This window comes from Phascolarctos cinereus, unplaced genomic scaffold (assembly GCF_003287225.1).
Source record: "Phascolarctos cinereus isolate Bilbo 61053 unplaced genomic scaffold, phaCin_HiC Scaffold_4;HRSCAF=312, whole genome shotgun sequence".
NCBI classification, from domain to species: domain Eukaryota; kingdom Metazoa; phylum Chordata; class Mammalia; order Diprotodontia; family Phascolarctidae; genus Phascolarctos; species Phascolarctos cinereus.
The window spans coordinates 404,254,447-404,274,878 of NW_027555847.1; the positions used below are offsets into that span (position 1 = coordinate 404,254,447).

At 35.2% G+C, this 20,432-nt stretch overlaps 1 protein-coding gene and 1 long non-coding RNA gene across 2 annotated transcripts in view; one reads left to right on the top strand and one right to left on the bottom strand.

Annotated features, from left to right (window-relative positions):
* The window catches only part of UBE2QL1 (ubiquitin conjugating enzyme E2 QL1), a 67,528-nt gene that overhangs the window by 16,286 nt on the left and 30,810 nt on the right, over positions 1-20,432 (top strand). The gene's annotated exons all lie outside the window — the stretch shown is intronic.
* The window catches only part of LOC144456948 (uncharacterized), a 73,462-nt gene continuing 66,752 nt past the window's right edge, over positions 13,723-20,432 (bottom strand). The window contains exons 2-3 of the long non-coding RNA XR_013486184.1: positions 16,986-17,129; positions 13,723-13,859 (exon numbers count right to left, since the gene is read on the bottom strand). This is a non-coding gene — a long non-coding RNA (uncharacterized LOC144456948). The remainder of the gene's footprint in view (positions 13,860-16,985; positions 17,130-20,432) is intronic.

A 20,432-nucleotide genomic window follows, 5' to 3' on the forward strand; every position in this document is an offset into this window, starting at 1 on the left:
ATTTAACTGAGACAGGGTTCTTAGTTTCTCCAGACCACAAAAAGGGTCCATGACACAAAAAGACTAGATGATCTTTAAGGTTTTTCTAACTCCAAATTCTAGAAGGTGGTAGAAATTTTACTTTGCTTTATGGTATATCATCATTAAAGTATTGCAAAAGTTTGTTATATTTTCAAAGCTACATTGGACTTTGTAGGAAGACTGGCAGGTGGGGAGGTCTCATAGGGAATTCCTTCAATTGATGTATATTGGCAACTTCTTTGTAATTTATAGTTGTGGAGAGTATTGGGAGCACCATGGTTGTTCAGTAATCACGTGTTAAAACAGAGGACTTAAACCGTGGTCTTCTGACACTCACACAGTGCTTGGCACGTAGGAAGCCCTTAATAAATATCAATTGACATATTGACTGACTCCACAGTCAGCCACCCTGTATGATTCTGCCTCTTGTCAAACATATTGCATATATTTTAATAATGTTTTCTTTCTTTCCAACTTTCCCTTTCCCTTTATTAGAATAAGCCAGGCCTCAACTGCTGAACCCAAGAATACACTCCACCCCATCTCATGTGAAGATTCTTAAGGTGTAGTTAGATGGGTTTAACTATTATTAATGATTAAACAAGATCAGACCAGTACTGAAAAATAAATCACAATATACATACAGTGCACAGGACCATCTTCCTTTCTGTGTGAATTACCCATGAAAGGAAAAATAAGGACCCTGGACATCTTTGATCATCAAGCTGCCCCTACTTTACTCATTCTCCCACCTCTAGAAGACGCTGCCATGTAAAGTCATTAGGAAAGTGCCTCCCAATCTTAGCAGAGCCTTGATTGCAATTTATCTTCTATGACTTCTATGTGGGGGAGAAGGAAGAACAGGGGATGTTAGTTTAGAACTTTTGTAACATGTATAATAGAATGCAAAATATTTAGTAAGACATAGTAGAAAAGGTGTTAGACTCAACCAGGAGAACTGGATTTGATTCCTGACTCTCAGATCTAGCGTGTAATCCAGGTGGAAATAATGCTTGACTATTTCCTTCACATGGTGTTTATGAGGAAAGCCCTTTGTATACCTTAAAGCACTATTCAAATGTGAGGTGTCATTATTATTGTTTTCACTTGTAGAGTACATATAGGTGGAGAAGTAAATACAGTGGTGTCTTGTTTGCTTTCTAATTTTAATGCTATGGGGTCCATGCTGTGGAAGTGTTATGAACAAGAAATCAAAATTAAATAGCAATACAGTTCAAGAGAGGTATAGTCTAATCCAGGACATTTAGGAAGATTTTATTACCAATTTGAACCAGAATACTAGATGATCTTTATTTAAGAAAACCTAAAATATCTCTTTTTAAAAATTAAAGACAGGGAACATAACACTTTATTCATTACATAATAAGCATTTATATTCCATATTGCAGCCAATTAAATTAACATATAAATAAAGAGCTAACAAGCACATTTTTAGTAAATGAAAGTCTCCTTTTTTATCTAGCCTTGATTCCTTAGAATAATTCCCTTTGATATGTTTTTCTAAATGTAAGTTGTTGGGTTTTTTTTTATCAGATCTTTTGGCCAGACATGTAGATTTGTCAGTCTTAGATAGATAGATAGATAGATAGATAGATAGATAGATAGATAGATAGATAGATGTATACACATACACACGTATATGTACATATATATATGTCAATCATTCAAAAGCTTTTTCATTACTTCTTGAACAACCACAAAATAAATAAAATATACCAAAAGAAGATGAAGTAAGCTTCATATACCAAAAAGTTGATCTAGACCATTTAAAAAATCAAAATGCCAGTGATACTTTTCTTAAATTCAATTCATTTATTGGTCCACAGACACACTCAAGCTCTATCATTTCTGACCTGGGAAATTCCTTGGTCAAGTTTACATCTCTTCCATTCCTTTGATCTGTAGTCCAATGGCTAAAAAAGTGGGTGGTTTTCTTGGTATAGAACTATTGGTTTCAGGGGATCATTTCAGGTCTGGATCCTCAGAAACCTTCAAGCCTCTCTATTACTCCCAGAGTATCAGTTTCATCAGCATCCATGGTGTTATTGGGATCACAAGAACCAGAGAAATCAGATGTTTGATGCTGGCAGTAGCATCTCATGCAAAGACAACACAGATAATAACTTTGTTACCTGTGTTAGGAATGCCATAGTGGTACCACATGTATAGCTGTATGCCAGAAGCAGTGGTATTATAGATTTTTAAAATTATTATCTCCAGGGGAAAAAAATATGTTTCTCACCCTTCTGCATAACCCTGCTATGACAAAATGTGAGTGACAAATATTTTCCCATGTCCCACCTCGTTAATTTTTATAGTCAGGTCATTCCAACATATCTCTTACGGCCCTAACAAATCCCCCTTTTGGTAGGTTCTCTATTACCTCTACCTTAACTGTTTATTCCACTGGTGGTGGACTACAATCAAATGGGTCAAAGTCATCACACCCATAGTCATCACAGAATGATCTTAAACTTCACAGAACTATTGGGAATATTCTTATCATGAGTTATTATTACCAGCAGTTCTCTTCAATAGCAAGAGCAATGCTATTATTATTGATTCTGTTTCTATTATCAGCCAACTCACCATTTCTTTAAAGTTGACTCATAAGGACTTATCCCTTAGACTTAATTGGTGATAGAATAAATTATCTTGTGCTGTCATTCACTCTTTATGTAGCCAGAAAGCTACCTCTTGCCCATGGGCTGCAGTTTCACCTTTTGGCCCCTTTCTCAAGGGAAGATACCATATATTATATAGCTTTTAAGTAGGGTCAAAATTATCTATTACTGTAACTTGGAGGGGGATATTCTGGGTGATTGGCTATTATTGTTAGTTCTCCCTTCTTTTGGGTCATATTCTTCTTTTAGGATATATACTTCTTTCCTAATTTTAAATCCTTCATCACTATCTCTGGTAGGTTATGATAGCTTCTACAAGGAGCTTGTCTCCTACAAGACAGGCTGTGATAACATAGAATAAGTTACATGACATCATCTGCTTTGATATACCTCCAGTCATCATCTTCTTTTTACTCTTTGCTTCTACTATCACATCCTCTCTTTGGGCCATACAAAGTCATCACAGACAAGCCTTCAGAGGAGACATACTTGGTTACAGGGAAGGAAGGAATGAAGGAAGGGAGGGAGGGAGGAAGGAAGAAAAGAATAAAAAGGAGGGGAGGAAGGGGAGAGGAAACAAACATTTATTAAGCACCTACTATGTGCCAGGCACTGTGCTAAGCTCTTTACAAATATTATCTCATTTGATTCTCACTACAACCCTGGGAGGTAGGTGCTACTATATCTCCATTTTACAATTGAGGAAACTGAAGCAAACAGAGAAGTTAAGTGAATTGCTCAGGGTAACATAACAAGCATCTGAGGCTCAAGTCTTTTTGACTCCTGGCCTAGTACTACTACTCTATCCACTGTGCTACCTAGCTGTGTCTACTGAAGAGAAAATGTGTTGTGATGCTTGTATTATTGGTGAAGACATCTTCCTCAACATATATTCCTCTCTTTCCACTTCTTCCCTTCCCCCTACATTCTTTTCCTAGAGGTGACTGCATTTATCACTACTCTATCATTTAAATTTCTAACTCCATTCTGTAGATTCTGAACTTTTTTCTCATTAATCTTCCTCATCCTACCAGATCACCCCATACTTCTGGTTTTCAAAGTCATTCTTCAAGCATGCCATTCTATTTGTCCACTATTACACTAGTTTTGGGATTATAGAAATATATTAGATTTATATAATGCTTTTCTCAGTCTCCCAGCTATGAATCCTCTTTAAAATGAAGCATTTTTCTTAGTACAAAGAGATATATTGGTTGAGTATCTGTGGGGTCAGAGTTCAAGTTTCAGGGCTTTTTTGTGCTAGTCATGATTCTTCTTATCAACATCATCATCATCATTTTACCAGAAACACAAATCACTAGCTTTGCCAAGGCTAGAAACAAAATGGTGAGAAACTCTACCTTTCCCATCACTTTGGCCAACAGGTATACTTCATTGTTTCAGTGGATTGTCTCAATTAGGTTATTCCTGTGGGTGGAAATGTGAGTCACTTATACCTTTAGTAGGTTTTAGGATGTCCACTCATCAGACTCCTTACATAGTTCGTAGGTCATATAGTTGAACCCCTTCATTTTATATATGTGCTGAGATGTGAGAAAGATAAATGGTTTCCCCAAGTGACAGAGCTGAGATTTGAACCAAAGTCCCCTAAATCCATCACCCCATCTGAAGAGTGGTCTGATCATCCTTTTGCCATCTCAGGCTCCATTTCATGAGTCCATTTTTTATTGTCCAGAAGTCTGAAAATTCTAAGTGTTGATGGGGAAGCCTGGTCGTGATTCCTTATGCTGTATCAATGATGTTCTTCCACCATGGATACAAGAGTGAGTTTAGACCATTCTCAGGATTTACCTACTCCTTCCTTAACCATTGTCAATCCAATGGGATAAGACTAAATGGAGTCTGTTTTTTATAGGTTCCTTGAACTGTGATTTTGCTACTTTCTTGGGTGACTCTCTCTTCTTTATCTTCTTTTACATTTATTTTCTATATACTCCTTTGCTGGCATTCTCCTCACCTTCCCCTTCTTGCTTTTCCTGGACTTGGATGGTTACTTTAGAGATAGTGAAGAAGTGTGTGTGTGTGTGTGTGTGTGTGTGTGTGTGTGTGTGTGTGTGTGTGTGTTGTCTCATCCTCGAGTAAGAGGGTACATAAGAGATAGGTCAAAGAGGTTAGGGTTTCAGTTATTATGATCATCTTGTAAGATGGTTTGAGCAGTCTTTATTATTCTCTGGACATGTTTTATTTTCTCATTTAATATATCTGCCACTAGTTCTTATATGATTTTATTTGTAAATACCTGGAAAAGACTTGATACCTCTGTCATCTTTTGTCTTTTAAGATTTAGGGCTGTTTCAGGATTTTTCTCTAGTAATTTACCTTATCATCCTCATTTTAACTTAGAAGCAAATTAGTGGGTAGTTGGATACTTTGGGTGGGGTTAAGGGTATCCATAGTTTATCTCTGTGAGATATCTCTTTTTCCAGTCTTAGTATTCTATAATATCTGCTTCTTGACAATAGGAACTCCTTCACTTTTGTATTTGTATCCTCAGTCCCTAGCACAGTGCCTGCCACAAAGCAGATGATTTTTTAAAATGCTTTTTTCTTGATCAATTAACATGTAATGAATTAAGGTAATCTGGCCCAGTTGCTGAGAATGGTTGTCTAAGGCTGTGCCATATATCTAGATTATTCCCATACCCATGTAAATTGATATACTGCCTTAATGGTACAAAAATCAGATATTTGCTCCTGTAATAACATGCACTACAAATTTCTGCCCACTCTGGATAACTAGAATTCTTCCAGTTGTCTTGTGGCCTGGAAGAACTCTAGGGAGGAAGAGATGTAGTACAGCCCATATTCTGATGGCCAAAGCTAGGGTACAGTTTACACTATCAATCCAGAACAGTTGATAGCATTGTTCCTGGAGCCTCACAATTGCAGTTAAAAACCACAACAGGCACACTTAAGAGCTGCTGAGAGCAGAGCTTTCCCTTTGTTGCAATCTCAACCCAAGGCCCATCTCAGGCTTTTGGAATTACCTCTCTAAAGGACACAACCTTGTTGCAGCCTCACCCAATCTCTTGATATTGTCCCTACTCAGTAGGCCATTGGACAACAATGATGCTTTATCCTCTGGCTATGGAACAGTGCTGTGGTTTTGGGTGGTTAGATCTTGTGAGATCCAGATCCATGGGAGCTTCAAGATGAGAGCAAGTGATATTTCACCATCTTTCATGGAATATCAGATGAACCAGAATCCAGGACTGTGTACTCAGTTTACAGAATCTCTTGATGACCCTGGCAGAGAGCCAGGGAAGTCAAATGTCAGATAAAACAAGAATTCACACCAGAAACAAGAATTTGAATTCTGCCCCAAATATGTATTCTTTTATCCCATTGCTGAAAAAGGAGAGAATAATCAATCAATAAGTATTTTTAAGGATCTCTTATGTGCCAGGCACTGTGTTAGGTGTTGAAGATATGAAGATAATTATTGAAGACAATTGAATTATTGAGACAATTATTGAAGGAAGGAAAAAGAAAACAAATATTTATTAAGTCCTTTATTTATTTATATAACGTGCCAGGCATTATGCTAAGAACTTTATAAATTTCATCCTATTTAATCCTCACAACAACCTGCAAAGTAGGTCCTATTATTATCCCCATTTTACAGTTGAGGAAACTGAGGTAGATGGAGGTTAAATGACTTCCTAAGGCTCACATAGCTAGTAAGTACTTTGGACTGGATTTGAACTGAGTTCTTCTAGACTCCAGGCCCAGAGCCACCTAGTTACCTCTAGGATCTTAGATTTAGCTGCAGTGAGGGATGTCCCCCACATGTAACATTGGGGTATTGTTGTGGTGCTCCAAGGGAGATAGAATAGATATCTCTAGCTTATTCTTCCCTCACTGTTCTCCAAGGGAGATTTTGTTTCCTGCCAGGAGAGGAATCAGGTGGTTAGGGCCAGAAGCTTACCTGCTCTCCTGTGTTCAGAGAAAGGGGAGACTGGGCTAGAATTCACTTCTATCTGCTCTCTTAAATGTTGTTAGGCTAATATAGGGTCTCAAGGTCTTTCCTGGTTCCCTTTGAGATGACCTTCTGTCCACCCTGTTTATATCTTGTATGTACATTGTTATGTACATATTGTATTCTACATTAGAATGTGAGTTCCTTAAGAGCAGGGGCTATTTTTTTTCTTTGTGTCCCTAAGTGCTTTTTGCCTCAATGACTTGATTCAAGAGCCAGAGATCTTTTTCCCTGTAATACAATGCCTCTCTAGAACTTACATTCTTTGTGGAGGACAATATTCACTTATATAAGAATATATAAATATGTATACATACATATATGTGTATATACATAATTACGTATGCATATACATACATGTATATGCAGATGTGTGTGTGTGTGTGTGTGTGTGTGTGTGTGTGTGTGTGTGTGTGAAACTAAGCTCCTATTTGCCTATGAAAAGCCTAATCCAATTTCTCTGGCTCTGGAAGTTTGCCCAGATAGAAACATGAGAGACTAAGATAAGAGTTCGCAAGAATATGTGAAAGACCAAGATAAAGTTCTCACTGGAGTTCACACCGACCTATACACTAGGTCAAACTGGAGTTTATACACACAGAAGCCAATTGACATAGATTTATGAGATAAGGAGACAGACTTAGTGTCAAAACGACAACAGACTTTCCACATTGCCATACTTTGATTCAGTGGTATAACATCATGTTCTTCTAGCTGGACACAAAGAGACATAGCCTCTCCAATTGTTCTTTTCTGTTCTCTGAAAACGCAGGAAAAGAATGGGAGCTTCCAGATGTAAATGTATGATCTGTGAATGACTTCAATTCTTCCATTGTTAGGCATCACACATATGTCACCAGTGGACCCTGCACTGTCTCCTGAACAGTACTGGTTTCATTAGGAATGATGATGATTATGAAAAGAATGGGAAACAGACTATTAACTTGCTCACCCCCACAAACTCCAAGAATACATAGTAACATCTTTGGAGGGATGTGGAAACATTATTGGCGTCTTCTTTATAAAATAATAAAGATCCTACTGTGCAGTCAGGGCAGTAAGGGAGGATGGTAGGAAAGTAAAAATCTATTCCCATTTGGAAAGATGGAGAGAAGATGTAGGTTGAGGGAGATAGGTAAGGGAAAAGAAAGTATAATGAAAGAACAGGAAGAAGGGGATGAGAAAAAGAGAAGAGAAATGTTTCCTACTATACCACTTTGGAACAATGGCTTGGCTCATGCTTTGAGGGATCTGTAATATGTGTTTGAGAAATCCTACAACTAATATAGATGTAGCTGTCTTGTGTTTCCTGATCCTTTTTGATTCTTGTTCTTATTTTTGCAAAAATACGTGATAGAGAATCTATGCAATTTGCTAGGACTCTTCTTATCAATTTTCAGGAGTTCTTTTTCTGTCTCATGGTCCCCTTTATAAAAATGGTGAAGTCTTTGTACCCCTTCTCAGAATAATATTTAGGAGGCAGTTAGGTGGCACAGTGGATAGAGCACTGGCCCTGGAGTCAGGAGGACCTGAGTTTAAATCCGGCCTCAGACACATGATACTAACTAGCTGTGTAACCCTGGGCAAGTCACTTAACCCTGATTGCCTTAAAAAAAAAAAACAAAAGAGTCAACACAACTTAAAAAATTATTTAACAATTCAGAATAATATTTTAAATGCATAAAGTAAAATATATAGGACTACAAATTAAACCAATTATTTTGAAATAGTTATAATTTTTTTAAAATTAATGGATCTCAGGTTAAAAATCCTCCTTTTAATATCAATAGGTGGTGTTAGTATACCACTCTGAGATCTCTGTTATCTCTCATTTTCTCTAAATGACCAACTTGCCTTCTCTGGCAAGTTTGTGCTCATGCCACCCAAATCTCATTCTTTAGTCCCTTGTCTCCAATTGCCTGCTGGATTTCTCCACCTGAATGTCCCACTGATACTTCATATTTAGCCAAGTCCAACATTCATCATTTTCCCTCCTAAACATATCTGGGTTTTCTGACCCTTCTGCTACTGTTGATGGCAGCACCATCCTGCCAGCCACCCAGCCTGGAAACCCTAACATCATTTTTGATTTCTCCATCTGTCTTCTCCCCCATTTTCAAACTGGTTCCAATTCTACCTCAAAATATCTCTCCATTCATTCCCTCCTTTCCATTCCCACTGTGACTCCCTTAGTTTCCAGCTTCACCTTTCTCATTGGGATTAGTGTAATAGACTAACCAGTCTACTACTTGCTTCCAGTCTCACCAATCTTTAATTTATCCTCAAAAGAGGATATATTAAATATGGTAAAAGACCAGTCTAATCACATCATACCCTAGTTGAAAAATCTTTAGTGTCTCCCAGCTGCTTACATCATAAATACAGGCTCTTTAGCCTGGTATTTAAAGCCTAAAAGTGGACTCCAGTCTACCTTTTCTGCCTCTTTTATTTTATCCTTCCTCCCTTAGTGTACTCTGAGTTCCAGTAAAACCAGACTCTGAATGATTGTTCCAAGTTTATTGACACCTGTTAAAATCTTTTTCTTCTTTCAAAGGCCAGCTTAGGAGTCACTTCCTCAATGAAACCTTTTCTTGCAGTTCCTTCCCCACCACTAACAGTGATTTCTCCTCTATCACCTGTTTGAACCCTCCCTTTCTATCCACATCCTAAATTGTATACTAGTCCTATCCCTCTCCTAGGTTGTAAACTTCTTGAGGGCAGGAATAGTTCTATTTTTACATGTATACTGAATTTGAAAGAAAGAAAATTATACCAAAAAATATATTATCTAGACACACGTGTCAATGGCTATATGCCCAGTGAGAACAGAAGGACCATGCCAGACCCATGGCATCCATTGGCTTATTCTGGTCTTACATAATCCTGACCATCTTTGGTCACATAAAGGTGTTTTTCTCAAAAGGATGACCTTTGGGATGTGTATGCATGCACAAACTGTGTGCTCATGATTTTGGGGTGGGGGCATGAGTTGGAGAAGCAGCTCAGAGGGAAATCTCTAGATGCCACTTTTTCCTGTGGTTCAGGGTCCATAACCACAGTGGAAGAATATTGTTTGGCACCTGCAATCCAGCTCAAGGACTTTAATTAAGAACCTCAAATAGTCAAGAAATAACTTTCAAACATGCCAGCTTCTGCTCATAGACAAAAGCATGATGGGAAAGTCAATAAAAGCTGTGTACAGTTTACTTGAAATTAAGTAGCTCAATTCAGTATGCTATACAGACCAGTAAACATTATGGAGCTAGACTGTCTACATTTAGATAATAATAAATAGCAAGTCATTTAAATAACAGACAGATGTACCTTGTAAAGTAAAAAAATATCCAAAATTTTCTCAAGTTTGTGCAGATTGGAGCTTCTCCATTCTGTTCTTTCCACAGAAAATAATAATGTAAGTAAAATACCCTTTAAGAGGGCAAGTGAATAATGTAAATAATACATTTCCCAATAGTATCTATATGCCTAGATGAGATTATATTACGTATTCTGATAGTCCACCTTTCCTTTTTGCCAAGGTAATGGCACTTTTGCCAGAATGAATAAGCACTACAAAAATATCATCATCAACATCATTACTATCTTCTTTTTTTCTTCTCTTCCTCCTTCTTCTTCTTCCTCATTCTCCTCCTTCCTTCCATTTAGAACTACCTTTCAGTGTCTAGCTATAAGCATTCAACAATTCATATTTATTGAGTAGCTGCACTTGGGCTTACCATGAGTTTGAAAACAGTCTCAAAGAACCAACAAAGAATTGGATTATCAAGTTGCTGTACCTGACTTGCAAAAATAAGAGATCATATTGTGTTTATTGCCATATTTATACAAATAGTTCAGAGCAAAAGTGATCTTTGCTTTAAGGCTATTAAGGGGAATTCCCTATTTGATTTAATTCAGTCATTTTCATAATACATAACCATAAAATCAAGATGTTGAATACTGAAAGAATGCTGGGCACAGACACTGGTTCTGTCCTAGGGAGGTTTGAAGAAAGATTTTAGATTTTGCTTAGAGAAATACAGTGACATTCAGTTGTCTTCAAGATAAACAAGGCTTGATTTCTATGAATGACCAAAAGAGTGAAATTCCTTTTAAAGTAATAACATATTTTAAATATGCTATTTCATTAAGTCAAAGACACTTTTTTCAGTGTGAATACTATCTTCTTGCAGATCACAAATGTTCCATAACTTAGGAGAGACATAATCTGCTATGGTCAATCATTTCTTCACCTTTGGGTCTTCTCTAAACTTAGCTAGGCCCTCAGGTGACAGAAACACAATCCATCACTAGAAGTCTTTCTGTCTTGATAGGACCTGCTACAGCTTACATTTCACTGACATAACCCTTGAGAACATAGCCACCATGTTCATGCACTGGAGAAGGACTTTAGCAAGGAATTTTAAAAGCATCTAGGTCCTTTTAATGAAATTTATAAAACATTGTTGAAATCATCAATTTATATATTAAGAATGTCCCCAAAGTTTTAGTACCATTTTATGCTTTAGTATTGCATCAAGACTTTGGGGATACTCTGGATATATGACTATGCAGCTTATTTCTGCATGATAATAATAATTATAATGATGGTCATTGGGGCCCATTTGTGTTTCCTCCATTCCTTGCCTCTCCCTCTTTTAAAAAATTACTTTTTACTACTTTCTAGGCAATAAGGTTACTAGAAAGATAGATAGATAAGTAGGTAGGTAGGTAGGTAGGTAGGTAGGTAGGTAGGTAGGTAGGTAGGTAGGTAGATAATAAATTTAGAGCGTTCAGGAAAATATTTTAGGCTCTCCTGGAGTGAAATTTTAAGTATTAAAATGCAATTTGAGAAAACTAATCTTTTGAAGCCAGTGTCTCTTAAAAATTCCCAGAGTGGGTTCCATATTTCTTATTTTAAACATTGTCATTTCATGACAAACATGCTTTAAGCAAAGAATACTTGAATAATGTTAACAGTGCCTTAAGGAGAAAGAATGAGCCCGCTGATCATGAAAAATGTTTCTTTTAAGCCAGAGCATTGCCAATGAATTAACAGGAGTTTTGGGGCCATCATGTTTCTTTGCAGTCATGTACACCAGCAAAACAGTGTCAGCTTGCCGTCTGACACCTCCTCCACTGTTAGCGTGCTACCCTTATGTTGACCTCAGTGTCTGTATTCAGGCCTTGATTTTCAGATCACCTAAGACTCAGTTGAAAAGGGGATATTCCCTAACATTGCTGTTCCATTTCACTGCAGGGGGCTAAGTGATTTTTTTTTTCCTTGAAAACAACTACTTAGGAACAAATATGGTTAGAAAGTGTAGACCTGGCTTCGATGACCATGTATGAATTGGGCCTTCTGAAAACATCTGGGGAAGTAGGACACTTATCATTTCCTTTCCAGTAAAAGTAGAGCTGTGCTTCCAGTTCTAACTTTGCAGCTGCAATCATACACTTGATACATGCTTAGGAATGCTGCCCACTGGAAATGAAGGTGCTGCACAACTTTGTGTTAAATGTGCACATCTCATACAAAACGTCTAAGACTATGATGTGGAGATGCTTCTTACACAAGTAGAAAAGGAAATGGGAACTATCATCCAATCAATCCTAATATGACTAAATTTAGTACTTGCATTCTCATTTTTTAAGAGGTTCTGAAGGGCTCATCAGAAAAAGCTGAATCAGCTGTCACATTCCTTTAGGGTTCCAGGACAATTGGGACTCCATTTCTTACACAGAAGAATACTTGAACACTTGTGCTGAACTGATAAAAAAAAATCATTCTGCTTTACTTGCAGACTCTGTTTTAATAAAGTTCAGTGCTAAACTGCATCTTGATACCCAGTAAGTTTGCAGGGAAGGAAAAAAACTATAACTTTATACCTTTATCCTGTGTTTGATTAATGAATCATGTAATACATCACTAGTTACAAAGAACATTATTCCCAAATTCATCACTAAATGTTTTAGATAATTAAATATTGCTAAAGTAACAGCAATTCATTAACTATTAGATGGTTGTTCCCTTCCCAATCCCCCCAATCCAAGTTAATCTATTTAATTGAAATGGAAAAAATTCGTGTTAGAATTCAAATTGTATAACCAGAAGCTATCATTTTTATATTCTAGTGGCATCTCTGTTATTTACAACTTCTATAAAGTAATCATCAAGATATAGTATTTTTAAGAGGCTGGACTGCTAACTTATTTTAAATATTTCTTAATTTGACGTAAAATGACAATCAGTGGTGACTTCTATTTACTGAGACTTTTGCTTCTCCTTTATTAGGGAGAAAGGGAAGGTAACAAGCATTCATTAAGTCCCTACTATGTTCCAGGCACTATGCTAAATACTTGATCTCTACAACAACCATAGGAAGCAGGTGCTATTTTTATACTTGAAAAAACTGAAATAGAGAGGTTAAATTACTTGGTCCAGGGTCAACAGCTATTAAGTGTCTGAAGCTGAATTTGAATTCAGGTCTTACTGACTCCAGGCCTACTGCTATATCTACTGTGCCACCTAGCTGCCTTATTGTTATCATGACAAAATATAGTAAAACACAAAATAAACAAAGTCAATATCCTAAATTTAAAAAATGAGATTCATTAATCTACATTTCCATAGTAATATCCCTAGCATGAAAATGTCCATCAAAATAATCATCATTATTTCAGATTTAACTTGTGTAACCAAAGCCATATTTGAGCAATAGCAAGGTATAGAGAATAGATTACTGCACATGGAGTCAAATTCTAATATTTATTAGATGTGAAGTCACTTTGCTACTCTTGGGTTTCATTTTCTCATCTGTAAAATGGGTATAATACTTATATGATGATACTTCTTCACAGGTTTGTTAGGAAAGCACTTTATAAACCCTAATACATAAGAACAAATGCTCATAATGATCTTCACAGTTCTTAATTATCCCATTGTCATAAAATAAGCAGGGTTTGGCTAAACTCAATTATCAATTAAATGGAATTTTTCTGTGCTCATTTTCTCATACTCAAATAAGAAAACAGACTCATATTAAGAATTTTGGTGTTTTATATTTTCAAAACCACAACTTTCAGTGCATTTCCTTGAGTTGATATGCATTCAGGTCAATTTCTTACACCTAGAGTATATTATAATGAGAGTTGATGTTCAGAATCATAGCCCAAGGACATTGCAAGGTACTGAATCTGCAAGAAAAAAAAAGGAAATCTCATTCAGTACACACAATGGCAGGAAAGAGGACAGTTTCACAGTTATTTCAAGAAGAACTAAACAAAAATATTCTGATTTTTCTGAGTAACCCTCAGTAAACAATAATATTCAACTAGCAAAAATATTCTGGTCCCTAGACATTCCAAGTAATTGAAGTTTTACCATATTTCTCTGTAAGTACGGTTTGCTCATTTTTTTAAATAGAATTGATTTTTGTGTTGTTTTTAATAGAATGCCCCTAAAATGTTTCCATAGCCAGTCATCAGCAATGCATTAGGCAGTACATTCAATAATAACTAGCACTAAAGAGTATTTGAATGAGCATCATGTGTCAGTTCATTCTCCTTGAATTATCAATAACAGACACATCCAGTATTCACTTTGGTGACACACTTATTGTGATGGGAGAAATTTAAAGAACTTTATATGACACATTTAACTTTCCATTTGCTTCCCTTTATGTTGATGCCTAGTCTTGATTTTGAAGGCTACCCTTTAATGTCCTCTATTTAAAAAAAAAAAAATCTGTATTTTTTCATCTTTATTTCAAGTCTGATTTTATTACTAGAAAAAAATCTGTTCTCTATGTAACTTTTCGATCCTTAATTGGGTTTCATGGACTAAGCACTGGTTCCCGTTAGATAAAGTGATTTTTTTTCTCTAAATGTGGGTATCCTTGGAAACCCTATAATATTGATTATAAGATGATCATAATGTGCCAGGATATTCTACAAAGTAGCCATATGACCTGGACAAATCACTTCATCTCTCTTGGAATCATTTTCTTCCTCTCTAAAATGAAATGATTAGATAAAATAATCTCTAAGGTCCCTTATGTCCCTAATATTTTGAAATCACAAATGTTAAGTCAAATGGAAATCTCATATAGTTAACTAGTGAATGAATAAACCAGGCCTCTTGACTCCCTGTCTTGTGTTCTGTCCACCATACCATATGGCTTGTCTCTTTCTCTTTGGATTTTTATATTTTGTGTCAGTTTTTCCCTTCAGCATGGCTTTAGTGGGGAAACTCTCATGAGGAATATGGCTTTTGAGAAGTGCAGGGAATATTTGGTAAACAACTATTTTATCCTATTGAAATTAATTGCCTTGATTTTATATGTGCAAATATATGGTCATTACTAGAATCTATTTCCTTTCTTAGTGACTAAGGGTATAGGTAAGTTGACTGAATGTCCAACTGGTACCAAAATATTAGAAACCTTCGGTGGAAAGACTCCAAATTCTAAAATTCTGTATTATACTAGACATTCACTAGCAGTATGACCCTGGACAAGTCACTTAATCTCTGTTTTCTTAAGTTTTCTCAGAAGTAAAATGGGAATGATAATAGTTCCTATCTCCCAAGGTCATCATGATGATTAAATGTGATAGTATTTGTAAAGTGCTTAGCACAGTGCCTGGCACATAATAGGTGTTTAATAAATGCTTTGTGTGTTCTTTCTTTCCTTTCTTCCTTCTGAAGGTTAGCAAAAATTTATCATATTTATACAGTAATTTAAAGCTTACAAAGTACTTTCATCACAACACTCCAGACAGAAGTACATGCAAATATTATTATTTCCATTTTACAAGGAGGAAAATGAGTATTAGTATCCATTCTCACTAAACAGTAAAATCCTGGACCCGTACATAGCTTCTTGGACTTCTAGACTAGGGCTCTTTCCACTATCTCAAATTTCCTCTGAAGGTAAATGTAGCAGAGATATGTCATTTTTACTGAAGAAAATAAATATTTTGGCATTTTCTTCAAAGTGTGGCATTTATACATTTACCTGTACAGCTGCATGAGAATGTAGACCTAATAGAAGTTAATTAGAATTTTAGAATTTTGGAGGTCATCTAATCCAACTCTTCTATTAAAGATGAGGGAAGTAAGGCCCAGGGAAATTGAATGATTTGTCCAAGGTCACAATCTAGTTAATACCTTGCTAGATAGACACTTTGAGAAATTTTTTTTAAAAAGAAAAAGAAATAAAGGCAGTTATGGGAACCATTTTTAGAAATGTCATGAAGAATGACAATGAGAAAACAAAATTATGATACTTGAGCCACCACAACCTAAATACTATTACCAGTTGCATATTTTCATAAGAGTTGTGCTTTTGCTAGCCACACACATAGCTCCTTTAGGAAATAAATCCTAAATAAGAAAATTAGTTTATGTAAAATGAGATTTTGTGGCAATGTCAGATAATAATAAGATCCCTACTTCTTAAAAAAAACTATAACATACTGCTTTTTATTACTATGACAGAAAGAAACATTCCCTTCCCATTAACTTTGTCCACTGTTAGAAGCCCCCTGATTTGAATAATAAACATACACCAATATAAAGCACTAATTTATATCTTCGTTTTTCAAATCAATCTCCACTTTGGCTTCTAACACAAATATTGTGCAAAGCCAATTTTCTCAGGAAATCATTACTGATGTTAGAAAAAAATTAGCAGCTTTTCAAATAAAATCAAAGTAGATTCTTTTTAAATTAAGCTATATGAGGGGCAGCTAGGCTGTGCAGTGGATAGAGCAGCAGCCCTGGAGTCAGGAGAACCTGAGTTCAAATCCATTCTCAGGGACATGACAGCTGTGTGACCGTAGGCAACTCACTTAACCTCATTACCTAGCCAAAAAAGTAATAATAATAAAATAAATTAAGCTGTATGTTTTTGTTAAAAATCTTCTCTTTGTGTTGGGAAAAATAACCTTACACAAAAGGAGATTTAGATTTAAATGTTTCTTTTATTTTTAAGATATTATTATGAAATGGGAATTAACATTTCTAATATTTAGATTCAAGAATTATACTCTATCTAAATAATGCCTTTACATAGTTCATTTGTTTTTTTAAATACAAAACAAAGTAAGAAATTTTTTTGTTTTATAATTTATATTTTTAATTTTCTTTCACCTTGATTCCTGAATATATCCTTTCCCTTACCCACCTAGCAAGCTATTCCTTCTAACACAGAGTAAAAAATAAAGAGAAAAAGACGAAATTCACAAACACATTAGCTAAGTCTATATACTTTATAGTCTCCTACTCCAGCAAATAAAGGAAGGGGAGTAAAGTTTTCTTACCTAGATATGGTTTGCTTTCATTTTCTTGCATTTTTTTCCATTTACTTTGTTGTAGGAATTGTTAATAATTTTTTCCATTTTGGGCTTGTTTTTTCTGTGTCAGTCATATAAATCTTCCTGTACTTCTCTGAATTCTTCATTTCTCTGTGGGTCAAGTATATTGCATAATTTGTTTTGTCATTCCCAGGCAATAAGTATCTACTTTTTTCAGAATTCTTCACTACCAAAAAAAAGTTTCTGTGAATATTTGGTTTATATTTATATCTGTCTTTTACCTCCTTGGGGTAAATACCTAGCCAGGAAGATCTCTGGGTCAAAGGATGTGGGCATTTTAGTAATTTTTGTTGTGTAATTCCACATTGCTTTCCAGGATGGTTGGACCAATTTCATGTACCTTTTCAGATACCTTTATTCCAACAAAAATTTTTAGATTCTATTTATTAAGGGCTCAATAGTATAAGACTGACATTAGTTACAACATCTCTCTCTCTCTTGGAATCTTAAGGGTTATTTAGTCCTCTGTTTCTAAGATTTAATAGCATGATGAACAAGCAAATGTAGAACATCATGGAACAATTTTGCATGTGGAATATAGGACCTAGGTAAGGCGGGATCCTGATACAATCATATCTTAAGGGAGACCTCTACAAAAATTTTAACGGAAACAAAATCAGAAAACCTAATTTGTAAAATTCAGTTTGTATAATATGAGAAAACATAGGGAAAAAGCATTTAATTGGTTTGCTCTTCATGAAAATGTTATGATGTTACACTACACCTCAGGCCCCTAACATTATAGAAGATGGGATAGTTAACTGAAAATCTGTTTTCAAAACCCCAGTCCTCCAAAGTTTTTATTAGTTCATTAAAGATAGGCACGTTAAGATCTCTGAATGATGCTTAGCCACAGATCAGGTTAAATTTTTAAGGCTTAAAAATTAGAGTCACTTTCCCCTGATTGCAAATAGTACCTTCTGAATGCAACATCACTTAAGGAAATAACATCCTAAGACACTGAGCAGATTATTTTTGACTTATTTTCTCCTCTTGCTAATTCTACTAACTATACATTGGCTGTGTAGATATCAATGACCTAATGTTTATAACACATATTACAGTTCTTATAATCAAACATTAGTCAAGATCAATGAGTTTATTTGTAACAAGAAATTTCAATAGGAAGTTAAATATTCTTGAACATTTAAAGTCTAAATACAAATACTTTTGGAAAAGGAGGCATTAAATAGTGGTGGTTGAAAGAGAAATAATCCGTTTTTGTGAATTTTTCTTGTTGTGAAAGATCAGTTATGCTCATGCAAATTCATGGTTCAGTTTAAGGATCCATAAAATGAATGTAAAATTTTACATTTAGGATTGACAAAGTAATATCCAGTAATGTTCTCTAATCTGTCCCTGGCTATCTAAAAACAGAATTTTTAGATACTTTCAGTTTCTAGTATGACTCAATTTGAAAGAAGAAATTAATAAAACACATTTCTAGAATCTATTCTTTTTTCTTAGTTTAATTTCTTGGAACATCTTATAAAGTCTGTTATTTTTTCAACTTTGCTTTTCTTTATATTCTTGTTCAGTCTCGTCATTCAAAAATTTGCTCTTCGTTAAGTACTGTGCCATCATGGATCATACAATTACAAAGTTCAAAAGCTTAGAAAATGCTGGAGGCAGCATCTAATTCAACCTCCTACACAATGTGGAAGTCTTTTTGATTCCTATAGATTCAGTAAAGTAGAAGAGACAAAAGCCAGGCTTTTTTTTTTTTAAAGCAGCAAAGCAAGAGGCAGTGGCATAATAAAAATTGGCATTTATATGGTGCTTTGAAGTTTGCAAAGACTTTTATAGTCTTTGTCTCCTTTGATCCTTAGAACAACCCTGTCATATAGGCACTGAAGGAATTATTTCTCCCATTTTACAGATGAGGAAACTGAGGCTGAGGAGTTATCTTAACTAGTGCAGTGAGTGTTGTAGATTGATGTTAACTCAGGTCTAATTCAAGATAACTCATTGTGTCCTTATACTTCTTATGAATCTGTTCCACTTCTAGCCTGTGACTTTATGTGATCTTTAAACAGCTGTATTATAGTTGAATCATGGTTTTGATTACCTATATTGTCAATTGCTGCATAATTATGTTGACTGGGCACCCATTCAAATTGGTCTTATTAAAGATGGCTAAAATGACCAGTTATGCTCAAGACACATTATTATAGCTAGACAGATAATTACTTCAATACTTTAAAGATCAGTGATTTTATCAGTGTTTATACTCCCTCTACAGATACAGATTTCTATAGAAAATGGCCTAGAAATTATAGTGTCAAGCTGGTATATGGTATATTTCACACGTAACTGGCTGTTTTCTTGAAGTTCCTCACTTCAAATTTAGCAGAGACTAGACCTGGGATTATCAGTGAACTGACACTTTAGTCTTAAATTGTCAAAAATGGTAAATGATAATTATTTATGATAGATAAAACCTGTCACTGGTGTTTCCGTTATAATCCCTATTCTTGGTAACTTTATTAGATCCTTTGGAACTTGATTCTTTGACCTTAATGTCAAAGGCCACATTCCATTCACCCTACAGGAGGAAGTGCTCCAAAGCCTTCTGGAGACAAGAATTCCCCCAGCCCCACTCCTTTGCTGAGTGGGATGGCCCCTACTCACCCCTACTCTGATGTTATATTAATGCTATAGAGCAATGATGTCAAACTCAAATAGGAATGGATCCCTGCAGCTGTGTATTAACTTAAAAACCACAAATTAACATTATATATGATGTATTATATTTTTATTTATTTTGTTAAATATTTTCCAATTATATTTTAATTTGGTTTCACCTTCACCAAAAAAAACAAACAAACAAAAAAAAAACCCAACAATACAGGTTAATTCTCAAATTGTCACTTCCTTTCTTGGAGAATTTGTATTTGACTGAATTGAAAATGGTCTATAATAAAGTCATTTAACATTTTAAAATAGCATTCTCAAAATGCTCAGTAGAAATTTTTACTGACATCATACATAACTACTTAAGAAATGTATATACTTTAAAATTGGCTGCCTTAGGGTTAGTAACCACTTTCTGAGCTTTTCTCTTCTCTTAAGTAATATGCAGATTTTTTAAATTTCCAGTACTATGAGGTCAAAGAAGACTTTTTTATTCTTATATTGTCCCTTCAGCTTTATAATCTTAATAGCAATGGTATAAAATTAGTAGTTTTCTGTATCTCCCTTTTTGTTGTGGATGAAATCATGTATAAACAAACCTGAAATTCAAATTATGCTCTAATTATTCCCTTATGCATCAATCTCATTGGAACAAATTTGCATTTTCAAAACCAGCATTATAGCAGAACTGACTGTTGATGCTAAGGCAAATGCCAGTTCAACGGTCAGAACAATGATAGGATGTAGTGGTACAGAACT